This window comes from Scyliorhinus canicula, chromosome 9 (assembly GCF_902713615.1).
Source record: "Scyliorhinus canicula chromosome 9, sScyCan1.1, whole genome shotgun sequence".
Lineage (NCBI taxonomy): Eukaryota > Metazoa > Chordata > Chondrichthyes > Carcharhiniformes > Scyliorhinidae > Scyliorhinus > Scyliorhinus canicula.
Window position 1 is genome coordinate 32657540 of NC_052154.1, and position 14347 is coordinate 32671886.

Below are 14347 nucleotides of genomic sequence, written 5' to 3' on the forward strand. Positions count from 1 at the left end.
ATGTACCCGAACAGGTGCTGGAGAGTGGCAACTAGGGGATTTTAATCCTCAATTTCCTTACTGAGTTAAAGATCTTTCTAATTTATCCTTGATCACAGATCACATTCAATGACCCAGCCTCTACAGCCCTCTGTGGCAAACAATTCCACAAATTCATTACCCTCAAAGAAGAAATTCTTCTCCTGTCTTGAATGGGAAACCCCTCACTCTGGGATTATGCCCTCTGTTCCAAGACTCTCCCAGAAGAGAAACACCTTCTGACTCCCAAATGCCTGTTAACCATCTACAGGGCACAAGTCAGGAGTGTGATGGAATACTCTGCTTGCCTGGAAGAGTGCAGCTCCAACAACAACACCCAAGAAGCAGCCCCCTTCATTGGCACCCTATCCATAATCTTAAATATTCACTTCGTTTGTTTGACAGCACCTTCCAAATTCATGACCTCCCATCACCTGGAAGGCCAAAGGCAGAGACAAACCGGGAATACCACCAACTGCAAGTTCTGCTCCAAGTCACACACTATCCTAAATTGGAAGTATGTCAGTATTCTTTCATGGTCGCTGGGTCAAATATCTGAAACTCCTTCCTAACAGCACTTTGGGTTTACCTACAGAAGGTGGGTTGCAGTGGTTCAAGGCAGTTCACTACTGCACCCACTCAAGCACAGTTAGGGGTGAGCAATAAATGCTGACACTGCAAACACTGTTCATGCCCCAAGAGCAAAGAAACAAAATCACATCAGCCACCCATCCTCTAACCTTCAGCTCATTAAATCTTCGTTGCTGATATAATTATAATCTTTATTGTCACAAGTAGGCTTACATTACACTGCAATGAAGTTACGGTGAAAATCCCCTAGTCGCCACATTTCGGTGCTTGTTCGGGTACACGGAGGGAGAATTCACAATGTCCAATTCACCTAACAAGCATGTCTTTCAGGACTCGTGGGAGGAAACCGGAGCATCCGGAGGAAACCCACACAGACACGGGGAGAACGTGCAGACTCCACACAGACAGTGACCCAAGCCGGGAAGCGACGTTGACTGGGGAAGAAAAGAAAGGGGGGGGGGAGGAGAAAGAAAAGAAGGGGGGGGGGGGGGGAGGAAGAAAATAAAGGGGTGGAGGAAGAAAAGGAAGAAGGGGGGGAAAGAAAAGAAAGAAGGGTGGGAAAGAAAAGAAGGAAGGGTGGGAAAGAAAAGAAGGAAGGGTGGGAAAGAAAAGAAAGAAGGGGAGAAACACCACCCCCCCCCCCCCCTCCCCCCAAACCGAACAGGGGAGGGGGGCACAAGAGGGGGGGGGGGGCAGGAGGGACCACACATCAAGCCAGACTGCTGCAGAATGTAAATAGGGGAACTTAAGGGAAGGAACGTACAAACCTTTCTGTATTGTACAGTGAATAACCACAGCCAACAATGTACATAATTGTTTAAAAATGCCAATAAGATAAAAAGAACTCTAGAATTCCCCTAAGCCACCCTATCTCCCACTTTCCTTAATCCTTTAATCCACATCTTTTGCTCACCACTTTAATGGCTATGAAGTGTTGGGACAGGAGGTTGTGAAAGATTACAGGCCTAACAGGCAAAGTTTTGTTATGGTCATTGATCATAGCAAAGAAAACTACATACATTCACTCAAATAGGCCCTTGGCAAGATACTGCTAGCTTCATATCTAATGGTCACTGGAATTCTTCTTTGGATAATTTATGAAAATTTGATTTTAAATAAGTTGGCTTTTTCAAAGTACAAAAATATTACAAGGTATCGGCTATATTTATTGAACGTACAAGCTAAACTTAGCAAATCACTGCAGAGTCGTCACAGTGAATTAAACACAAACAAAAGCAAAATGCTGCAGATGCTGGAAATCAAATAAAAACAGAAAAACACAGCAGGTCAGGCAGCATCTGCAAAGAGAAAAACAGTTAGTGTTTGGAGTCCAATAGGACTCTTCTTCAGAGCTGAAGGAGGTAGAAACATGATAGGGTTTATACTGAAGAGGGGCTGGAGTTAAATAGGTCAGGGATAAGTGAGAGGGTTTATACTGAAGAGAGAGGCTGGAGTTAAATAGGTCAGGGACAAGTGGCAGCTCAGGAAGCATTTCATAGAATCATAGAATTTACAGTGCAGAAGGAGGCCATTCGACCCATCGAGTCTGCACCGGCTCTTGGAAAGAGCACCCTACCCAAGGTCAACACCTCCACCCTATCCCAATAACCCAACCCAACACTAAGGGCAATTTTGGACACTAAGGGCAATTTATCATGGCCAATCCACCTAACCTGCACATCTTTGGACTGTGGGAGGAAACCGGAGCACCCGGAGGAAACCCACGCACACACGGGGCGGATGTGCAGACTCCGCACAGACAGTGACCCAAGCCGGAATCGAACCTGGGACCCTGGAGCTGTGAAGCCATTGTGCTATCCACAATGCTACCGTGCTGCCTGACAAAGATGTTATGGACACAAGACAAAGGGAGTGTTAACAGTGGCAGAAAGGATAGATGGCAGAATCTGTAGCAGAACAAGGGTCAGTGCACTCTGATAGCACCAACATAGGAACAAGTTACAGGGGGGCCAGTGGCCAAGGACAGAAATGGACACGAGAGAAAGATGGTGAATTGAAACAGCAAGTGACAGTAAGGTCAGGGTTATGCTTGCAGACAGGGCAAAAGTGTTTTACAAAACAGTCAAGCACTCTGCATTGGGAGTAGCAATTGGGAGTACCCGAGACTGGCTTTTATTCAGGTTGGGATGGACTGGGGACCTCCATCTGTACCTGCATTTTTGCCAAAATTCAAAGTCTATCCAGCTAGTTAAAACAGGAAGACACATTGATGCACAATCAATGGACACGAAACGTAGGTGAAGTCCGAAACAAAAGGCTTTAATCAGCAAGAAGTGAGCCCGTTAGCAGACGTACAGAAATGGCCTGGCTGCTGGGGGACACGGGTTCTTCTACCCCACCTCGTAGGCAGAGCTACCTTACTCTTAGCCAATAGGAATACAGAGAACACAATACTTGGGCCAATGGGCAGCGAGCCCTCTGCACCAATGGCAGCTCACACTCCCAGGTACCGTAATACCCAAGTCATACTACCACACACATTTAAATTGTTTTAAAAAAATAACTTGGGTGTTTAGAATGCAGTTGGCTGAGGTAGAAGAATAAGAGCAGAACCAACTTTAGCAAGCTAAATGGACTACTTTGGTCCTTGAATGTTTAATTGAAGAGTAGACAAAGAATTTCAACACAGCACAAATAAATAAGTCCTACATCTTAGCTCTAATGATTGTACACAAAGGAAGAATGCGCCTGAAGAAAGCCTGTGCCTTAAAATACACTAATTTCCAAGACAACACAATAATAAACTCTCCCAGTTCTTTTTCTTCCTCCTCCCTGTTAGTGTTCCAGCTGTCCCCATTTATACCCTTTTGGGCATCAAATTAACAAATAAAGGGGACAAATTAACAAAAGATCAAATCAGCCAATTTAAAGAGGCAGGCCCTTAAAGAGGAACTGCAACAAAAAACAATCAGAAATCAAAATGTGTTAACAGGGGTTGATAAAGCACTCCAGCCCCCATGGTGCCCACTCCCTCCCCAGGGACACCCAGCTGCAAATGTGGTCATGAAAGAGAGGCAGACAGTCAGGACGGATGACCCCTTTGATTGCCCACTGCTTGACCTTTTGATGGTCAATTTGGCCAGGCCCAGATTCACAAAGAGGCCCTCCTCTCTCTCTCTCTCTCTCTCTGTCGGGTACCTGAAGATCAGGAGCGTGGGACTGAAGTGCATCCAACGATTAAGCAGCAAATTGTTTAGGCAACTACGAGGCCTGAAAGAAACTCAAGCATCTTGGAAGTCTGAGAATCCGAGCATCCTATGATTGTACGGGACCTGTCCCCCATTTATATTTTTGGTGTTTGTTTCTAAGATCAGTAATGTCCCCATTTATACTCTTTAGGAGCAAAACGAACAACCAATTAAACTAAATCAAATAAACTTAGGAACAAATTGAAAGAGCAATCTCTTAATCAGGTGGACCAATACCCTAATGGTCATTTGACAAAGTGATTGCCATTGTATTATTGATAAGTCATTGACACTGGGTACACGTGCAGTATTTATATCCAAATCCAACTCTAGGTTTCAGGCAAAAAGGCAACACAGTTGTACAGATGGAGGCCTGCAGCCCACCCCAAGCTTTCCGTGAGTATCCTGGATAAAAGCCAGATTCACCAGATTCTTTCCATTTAGTCTACTGCATTCACTGCTCACAATGCTGTCTCCCCTACAGTGGGGAGACTAAATTTAGGCTGGGACAGCTCTGTCCCCAGGCACAGCCCTGACCTCCCTGTTGCTTGCCATTTCAATTCACCATCTTGATCTCCTGCCCAAAGTTCTGTCCCTGACTGGCTGCAATGTTTCCCAACGTCTTTTTTCCCCCTACCACAGGTGCCAGTCCATACCTTGTGCCAAAGTTTTTCTTTTAGAGAGTGCTGACTCTTGTTCTGCCATTAACACATTCTGCTATCTGACCTTTATGCCCACTATTAACTATGCCTCAGTCTTTAACGCTATCACTCCCATTCCCATTGTCTTGATGTCCATGACATTTCTGTCAATCTCCCTAACCTTCTGTTTTGTGCCACCTGGTCCACCCATCTCTTCAGCACAAAACCCACCACATTTCTACCTCTCTTCAGTTCTGAAGAAGAGTCGCATGGACTCAAAACCATTAACTCTGCTTCTCTCTCCACAGATGCTGCCAAACTTGCTGAGCTTTTCCAGCATTTCAGTTCTTGTTTCCGATTTTCAGCACCCACAGTGTTTTACTTTTGTTCCCAAGTAACTGCTTTTTGCTAAAATCTCTGATGTAAGGGATTAAGCAGTTGGAGATGAGTATGCCTGGTACAAGATGTTGGACTTGGACACCTGGAACATTGAAATGGCTGGTAAATCACAAGCTGTTCTGTGCAGGTTCTTTAGGCAGATGTTTATTGGGCTGAGACTTGAACTACAGCTCCTAGGAGTTATTGACCACAATATGTGGTGACTGAACACCTGTTTTTTCAATGCCATGAGTGTTCTGTATTCATAATACGCACACACGCCTGGTGCTAGCAGCAACAAAAGGCGTTTTGGTGAGAGGACAGGGAATGTCTGTTGGAAATATGCAGATTGTAACCAATTTGATGCCAGCACTGCCATTTTCGAATCCAGCCAACACTCTCTTGTAAAGTTGCACAACTCAACACACATTCAAAAGAATAAAGGGACCCACCCTCTTTCTCCTCAGCCAAAAACTGGAGTATTTAGTGGAGACATCAGTTACTTTCCAGTTCATTGCTGATTTATTTCTACTGGCTTTTGCTGGGAATAGAGAAGTGTTTTGTGGTTCCAGAGTCGTTTAAAGTTGCTGAAGTCTACAGGGACTGGCCTGGCAACGTGATGAAGAACTTTGTCCAGGAATCAACACTTCTGAACCAGCCATTTGCTTGCAGCCATGGGTGCAGTAGTTTGCCACAGCACGACAGGAAGAATGAGCAGCGGCAACATAGCAGGGCGACCTGCTGGAAGGGGGAGTGATAGAGGCATGGTACATTGAGCAATGTGTGAGGCTAGTGGTTCAGTTAGTTGGATGTGGCATTTGAAAACCCATTTCACTAACCTTAACCACTCATTGAACTTCTGTGGCACTGCATTCAGGTCCTGATGGCTAGACTCCTGGCATTTGCTGTCACAACAATATGGTTCTAGTGCCTTTGGATGGATTGTCTGGAGGGCCTCCTGGCCATGTTGGTAAAAAAGATGGATTTTTCTTTTTACAATTAAGGGGCAATTTAGCATGGCCATTTCGCCTACCAGGCACATCTTTGGGCTGTTGGGGGTGAGACCCTCGCAGACACGGATAATGTGCAAACTCAACACGGGCCGGGACTGATCTCGGGTCTTCGGCACCGTGAGACAGCAGTAGCTAACCACTGCGCCACCGTGCCATCTGGATACTTTCTTTTTATTAAAGTGCCAAAAGAATTCTGAGAGATTTAATACCTTCATTTCTTACTTCAGGAAATGAAGCAATTTACAGACCAAGCAGGTTCAACAGATCAGCGTCCAACACATGTAAGCTCACGAGCTCTGGCTGCACCGATTTAGTTTCAAAGCACAAGATGTTTCCTTTTGTACCATTCTTCTTCCTTTAGCAGGCTTGCGTCTGCCTTCTTTCTCTTGACTGGCTCCCTTTACTACCTAACCTTACATAATATTTCCCCTTCAGTAATTTCCACTCTGGACTAAAGCCCAGGTTATTCTGCACATAATCTTTTCTCTTATCTGTGTCTTCTCACCTTCCTACCTGCCTGCTCTCTACGTGAAAATGGCAAAACAGCACTACATCTTTTATCTTTCAATCGTTTACAGCCAAAAGCTTCTTCCTGGAAATCTCAAGTCTGTCTTATTCACTACACCACAGTTCAATTAAACAAATCCTTATCTAGCAGTAATGTTTTCTATTCTAATAAACTAGCTTTTAAATGTACTAGCATCTACTCCAGCCAGAGTGCACCACCCCCTTTAAGAATTGTAGGCTAGCTTTAAGTAGGCCAGGCTAGTCCCCTTGCTATTTTGTTCTCCCTGATCTGGCGTGCATCCACTCAACAAGGTAGCACTTGCTGCATGCTACAAACATTTAAATAAGCCGGCAGCATGAAGTAAGTGTGTTGGCTGCATCAGAAGCAACAGGCCAGGTCAAATAGTGTATTGCAATCCACGGGACCCTTTTTCTCTAGGGAGTTACCGAATCTAAGGGCTGGATGTAAAGATATGTGTGGAAATATCTAGGGTTAAATTATGAACATGCAAAAGAGGAAAAGATTAGACCATTCAGCCCCTTGAGCCTGCTCCACCATTTGATAATATCATGGCCGATCTGTTTGTGTCTCTAATTCCACATTTCCATCTCATCCCTACCCCACCCCCTTGCCTAACTGCAATTATCCACCTCCACCTTTAAATTTTCAATGAACCCCATCTCCACCATTTTCGAAGTCCAACAAATCTGAGAAAAAATTCTCCTTATCCCTGTCCTAAAAGGGTGACCCTTAATTTTAAACCATGCCCCCTAGTTCTGGGCTTACCCTGAAGGAAACATCCTTTTCACCATCCGCCTTACGATTTATTTACTTCAACACAGTCACCCCTCACTCTTCTAAACTCCATTGGATGCAAGTCCAGTCTGTCCAACCCGCTCATTCCAGATATTGATCTCGTAAATCCTCTCCGAACTGCCTCCAACGCATTCACATCCTTCTTTAAATGAGGAGACCCAAACTGCACAGGGTATTCAAGGCGTGGTCTCCCCAATGCCCTATATAACTGAAGCATATCCTTACTTTTATGTTCACTTCCTCTTGTAATAAAGGATAGTATTCCATTAACCTTCTTAATTGTTTGCTATATCTGTAGACTGTAACCTTTTGTGACTCGTGCACTAGAACACCTAGATCCATCCACATCGTGGGATTCTGCAGTCCTTCTCCATTTAAGTAATACTTTCTTTTTTATTCTTCCTGCCAAAGGGGCTGGTTTAGCTCACTGGGCTAAATCGCTGGCTTTTAAAGCAGGCCAGCAGCACGGTTCGATTCCCGTACCAGCCTCCCCGAACAGGCGCCGGACTGTGGCTTTTCACAGTAACTTCATTGAAGCCTACTCGTGACAATAAGTGATTTTCATTTTCATTTCATTTCAAAGTGAACAACTTCACATTTTCCCATATTATACTCCATCTGCCAGTTTTTGTCCACTGAGTCGACCGATCTATATCCATCCGCAACCAAGTATGGCATCAAAGAGCCCTAGCAAAACTGGAGTCAATGGGAATCAGGGGGTAAACTCTCTGCTGGCTGGAGTCATAACTGGCACAAAGGTTGTGGTAGTTGGAGGTCAATCATCACCGCTCCAGCATACCACTGCAGGAGTTCCCTCAGGGTAGTGTCCTAGGTAAAACCATCTTCAGCTGCTTTATCAATGACCTTCCTTCCATCATAAGGTCAGAAGCGGGGATGTTCGCAGATGATTGCACAATGTTCAGCACCATTTGCAACTCCTCAGATAATGAAGCATTCCATGTCCAAATGCAGCAAGACCTGGACACTATCCAGGCTTGGGCTGACGAGTGGCAAGTTACATTCACGCCACACAAGTGCCAGGTAATGACCATCTCCTACAGAAAGGATCTAACCATCGCCCCTTTACATTCAATGGCATTACCATTGCTGAATCCCCACGATCAACATCCTGGGGGTTACTATTGATCAAAAACTGAAATGCACTAGCCACATTAATACTATGGTTACCAGAGCAAATAAAAGACTGGGAATCCTATGGCAAGTAGCTCAGCTCACCTCCTGACCCACCATCTACAAGACACAAGTTAGGAATGTAATGGAATACTCTCCACTTGCCTGGATAAGTGCTGATTCAGCAACACTCAAGAAGCTTGACACCATCCAACACAAAGCAGCCCACTTGATTGCTTTCCCTTCCACAAACGTTCAGTCCCTCCAATACCAAAGAACAGTGGGGCAGCCACGTGTACCATCTACAAGATGCACTGCAGTAACTCACCAAAGTTCCTTAGGCAGCACCTTCCAAACCCACGACCACTACCATCTAGAAAGACAAGAGCGGCAGATACCTGGGAACCCCACCACTTGGAGGTTCCCCTCCAAGTCACCGACCGCCCTGACTTGGAAATATATCACCGTTCCTTCACTGTCGCTGGGGCAACATCCTGGAACTCTCTCCCTAACAGCACTGTGGGTGTACCTATACATCGGGCTGCAGTGGTTCAAGAAGGCAACTCGCCATCGTCTTCTGTAGGGCAACCAGGGATGGGCAATAAATGCTGGCCTAACTAGCGATACCCACATCCTGTAAAATTAATTTTTTTTAATTAATAAGAAAACTAGGGTGGGGGTTTCAATTGACAATTAATCTGTCTAACAAACAAAATATATCTTCTTGTCTCCTATCTGCTGAAAACACTATGGCCCATGCAGCCTTCCGTCCCAGGTATACAGGAACAAAATTCTGCTTTCATAGAATCAAAGAATTTACAGTGCAGAAGGAGGCCATTCGGCCCATCAAGTCTGCACCGGCCCTTGGGGAGCAGCATTCTACTTAAGCCTACGCCTCCACCCTATCCCTGTAACCCAAACTAACCTTTTGACACTAAGGGGCAATTTACCGTGGCCAATCCACCTAACCTGCGCATCTTTGGACTTTAGTTGTGTCGACATCACCGACCTAAGATCTATATTCTGCCAACAATAATGAATGTGGTTAACCCCGTGTTTGCGTGGGTTTTGCCCCCCACAACCCAGAGATGTATAAGGTAGGTAGATTGGCCATTCTAAATTGCACCTTAATTGGAAAAAATGAATTGGGTACTCTAAATGTATAAAACAAAAATGAATGTGGTTAACAATCTGTCAGTGACCAAATATTGGCCAGGTCACCAGGGATGAGTCCTCTGCTCTTCTTAGAAATAGTACCGTGGGATATACTCCATTCATCTATGAAGATTTAATATCTGATCTGAAAGGTGTTACCTCCAACAGTGCTGTGCTCCCTTGGTACTGCACTCAAGTGTCAGAATTGATTTGTTTGTGCTCAAGCTCAGAAGTGGGACTTGAACCCAGAACCTTATAATTCAATGGTAAGAGTGCTACCAACTGAGTCACAGCTGACACAAGGTGGCAATAAACTGGGTAATATTTTAAGATACTACTTCAGACAAATTATATGTTCCATGATTTGATTTAAGAAAATCTTGATTTCCTTATTTGGTGTAGAATTTCATTACAAAGGACAGCTTCCCCAATTTTATATTTAAAAAAGTATTGAATGGGATGGGGACTTCACTGTCTAGGCCAATATTTGTTGCCTGTCCCTGAATGCCCTTTGAATTGAGTGGGTTACTAGGCTATTCAGAGAGCAGTTAAGAGTCAACCACATTGCTGTGGATCTGGAGTCACATGTAGGCCAGACCAGGTAAAGATGCTGCAAGGTGTCAGTAATTGCGGAACTCAATGGACGGTTCACTATCGCAGCCAGATAAACCCAGTAAATATTGGTAAGTCATTGTAGTCCATCAGCATGTGTAAAAAGAAAAGAAGTAGACGGAACAGTTGTCAAAATGAACAGTCAGACATGACAAGCCTCACCCATTCTTTGTTTGTGGTAGTAGCATGTGTTAACTGGGGGAAATGTAGTAGACGTACTCTACCTGATCTTTTGAAAAACCTTGACAAGGCATCACATGGAGAAGCATGAGAGAAAATTAAGTAAAGGGTATGGAATTAGAGGGAGGATATAAAACGGGATTTCAATTATTGAGAAGGGAGAGAACAGAGAGTAAAACCCTGATTTTAACTCCCAGCAGGAAGGAGGGAAAGAGAGTCTTAAACGTTCCCTTTGGGGCTTTAGCAGCTTCGCAAAGAACAGTATACTTTTCTAGACATCGTCATGCCCTGATGCTATACTGACCTGGTTCAGCCAGGTGGGGAAACCGCAGTGGCTTCCGAACTCTGGTTGGAGTTAAAACTGGGGCGGCACGGTGGCACAGTGGTTAGCATTGTTGCCTCACGGCGCTGAGGACCCGGCTCCGGATCACTGTCCATGTGGAATTTGCACATTCTTCCCATGCCTGCGTGTGTCTCACCCCCATAATCCAAAAAGATGTGCAGGGTAGGTGGATTGACCACGCTAACTTGCCCCTTTATTAGGCAAAAAAAGAATTGGATGCTCTAAATTTAAAAGAAAAAGGTTGGAATTGAAACTGCAGTCGGGACCTGTTGATGGATTTAATACTAATCTGCATAGCTGCCCTTCCAGAAGCCTGTTTAACAATCATAGGATATGGAAGGCTCAATGATAAGGCAATTTCCCCTTGGCCAGTTTTTCCAATGTTTGAGTTAGATTTTGATATCCCACAGGATTCAGTTTGGGGGTCACTTGTATTTACAGGCAGTGGTGTAGTGGTATCATCACTGAGCTAGTAATCAAGAGACCCAGGGAAAGATCTGGGGCTGGATTCTCCACTGTCAGGTTTCTCCGTTGCGCCGGCAGCCATGGGATTTCCCGACAGTGTGGGGGTGTCCACAATGGGAACCCCATTGGCGAGGTGGAGAGTCTCGGGGGCACAATGGCGGGACGGAGACACCCCCCAAATCTCACCACAGCAGAAATTTAACAAAAATCTGGAATTAAAAGTTTAATGATGACCATAAAACCCTTGTCAATTTTTGTAAAAACCCACCTAACTCACTTAAGAACATAAGAACTAGGAGCAGGAGTAGGCCATCTGACCCCTTGAGCCTGCTCCGCCATTCAATGAAATTAGGCTGATCTTTTGTGGACTCATCTCCACTTTCCGGCCCAAACACCATAATCCTTAATCCCTTTATTCTTCAAAAAACTATCTATCTTTACTTTAAAAACATTTAATGAAGGAGCCTCAACTCCTTCACTGGGCAAGGAATTCCATAGATTCACAACTCTTTGGGTAAAGAAGTTCCTCCTAAGCTCAGTCCTAAATCTACTTCCCCTTATTTTGAGGCTATGTCCCCTAGTTCTGCTGTCACCCGCCAGTGGAACAACCTGCCTGCATCTATCCTATCTATTCCTTTCATAATTTTATATGTTTCTATAAGATCCCCCCTCATCCTTCTAAATTCCAACGGGTACAGTCCCAGTCTACTCAATCCCTCCTTGTAATCCAACCCCTTCAGCACTTATGTCCTTTAGGGAAGGAAATCTGCCGTCCTTACTTGGTCTGGCCTACGTGTGACTCCAGACCCACAACCCAATGCGGTTGACTTTGAGGGCTGTTAGGGATGGGCAATACATGCTGGTCCAGCCAGAGATGCCTACATCCCATAAAATTATTTTTTTTAAAATGACAAAGTCAACGTGGATACAGGTGATGTTAAACGTGGGGATATCCACACCCAAAACCCAGAACTGTAACTTGGAACTAGTTCATAGTATATATGGGTTTGTATAATGTGAGGAATGATGTACAACCCTGTGAGGAACAGTCTAGTCGTTGTGCGAACAATGGAAGCTGCAAAGAGATAGTGATGAGATGAGGAAGGAGTTAAATAATGACAGATAGAATTCAGTGTCTGTATGTGTGAGGCGATAAATTTTGGTGAAAGAGCAAACATCGTACTCTAAATGGAAGTACGCTCAGTGCTACTTCCAGTACTATTTCCAAAATTTGGGTGGTCTGGAGAGAAGGGCCAAGGATGTAAGATTAAATGTAAACGAGTTGGAACCGAGAGCAAGAGAATTCACTTTACACCGTGTTGTGAGGCTGCAAAATTCCAGTCCAGCATTAACAGTTGATATGGAAACCAGGTCAACATTCAAGATTAAATCTGATTGCTGGATGAAGGGATATGGGAGCAAGAAAGATAAATGTGATTAGAATTACTTATTGGAGGGAGAAGAAGGGCACGGAGTTGGGGGGGGGGGGGGGGGGGGGGGGGGGTGATGGGGGACAAACGCAGTCAAGAGAACCACTGAAGACCAGCAGAGGGGAGGGAAACAATAAGAGACCAGTTTGCTGGCAAATTAATGCCTGAACCACAATGTACATGAACCACTGTAAATATATGTTTTGGCCAAGTCTGGCAATGTGAAGTCTGCAAGAGAAATATTTTCGTTGAGGGGAACTATTGTTACAGTTGTCAGTTGGAACCTCTTCTTATGTGTTGGTCTTGTTTATCCTGTAAATTTGTGATATAAAATGTTTAAAAACTCAATAAAAATATATACCAAAAGAAATAACTTGGTATGGAGGATAAATGTTGTCACACACTGTGTGGGCTGAATGGCATATTTCCATGTTGTAACTTGGGAGTTTTTTCTATGAGTTAACAATTTGGGCGTAGACCCATTTGTCAGCACTGGAGATTGTGATTACCATGGGCTTCCGAGAGGTCGTTGAAGCTTCCCAGTATAAAGGGATTTATTGCACATCTATGTTGTGGGCTGAGGGTGAAGATAAATCCCTCATGTTTTATGATGAGTTGTACAACTCCCCATGCACTCAGGCAGATAGCAGGAATACCACATAGCAACTAGCAAGGGGTCAAAAACCCATACTTCCAAGTTATTTGATGACCAAATAACCAAGTCTTTCTTGGGGACAGGATTTAAGGGGGCTCTATTTGGGGTTAAGAAGGCTCCAAAATAACAGATCTAGAGAAGGAAGTAAAAAAGCATGTCAACCCTTGCTGGTAAACCTTTGATAATCTGGTGGCTGGATGAGGTGAATTGCAGTTCCCAGGACACTGTTGATGATTGACCAGCCAATGTGATCTGGAGAGACAATTCTCATTGCTGGGAGTTAAAAATCTTCCCATAATTAGATTACAGCAATACTCCAACTTGCGAACATTTTAGGCAAATAAATACGGTATGTCTTTTGTGAGAATGAGTTTATTCTATATCTGTCAAACAGAATTCTACCCATGCACTGTGGGACTACCATATATGGCGATGGGTTTTTGCTCATTTCAGACATTTGCTGACAAGGACCTATACCTGTATTTTCTCTTCACAGATGTTGTCAAACCTTGGGTGTTTGTCCAGAATTTCACAATTTTAAAATATTCAATTTATTTCCTTTCACTACAAATAAACTGACAGTAAAGTACTACTAATTACCGGTCATGACTTTAGATGAGGCACTCCTAAAGGATTATGATTCTACATCTGTGATATTAGGTTAATTAAGCTCTGAAGCACATTTGAAGTTCCATCTCTGATGTTATGACAAAACAGGAGTGGTTGTTTTTAGTCAGTTTTCTAGGTAATTTCTACCCAAGATAGTGGAGCTTTGCTTTAATAATGTCTGATTGATTTTTGTTTTTAAGTTTTTAAAAAATTAAACAGAACAGAAGGAGGTTTCATTTGGCCTATTTGCTGCTGCATTTATCATCTATTGACTTTAATATAATTGAATACTCGTTACTGTGGTTTCTTTGAATTGTCTTATAAAATGCATCATTACTGAAATGTGAGAGGATTCTATCTGGTCTTTTTCCTCGTGCCATGTAGTACAGATATTTATTGGCAACACACCATTGTGCTCTTGCTGCCAAAGCAACTGTCAATGTTTCATGAGGTATGAGCTGAGAAATTAAATAGTTACCACCCCTACCACATGGAAGGAAGTTAAACAGCAATTGCTTCACACAAATGGTTTGTACAGTGAAATCTCTCCACATGGACATTCTATATTAACACGGACATACATATTCTTCCTG

The 14347-nt window shown here is 43.8% G+C and overlaps 1 protein-coding gene across 4 annotated transcripts in view; it reads left to right on the forward strand.

The window, feature by feature from the left end:
- dbndd1 (dysbindin domain containing 1) overlaps positions 1–14347 on the forward strand; it is a 79028-nt gene that overhangs the window by 36393 nt on the left and 28288 nt on the right. The gene's annotated exons all lie outside the window — the stretch shown is intronic.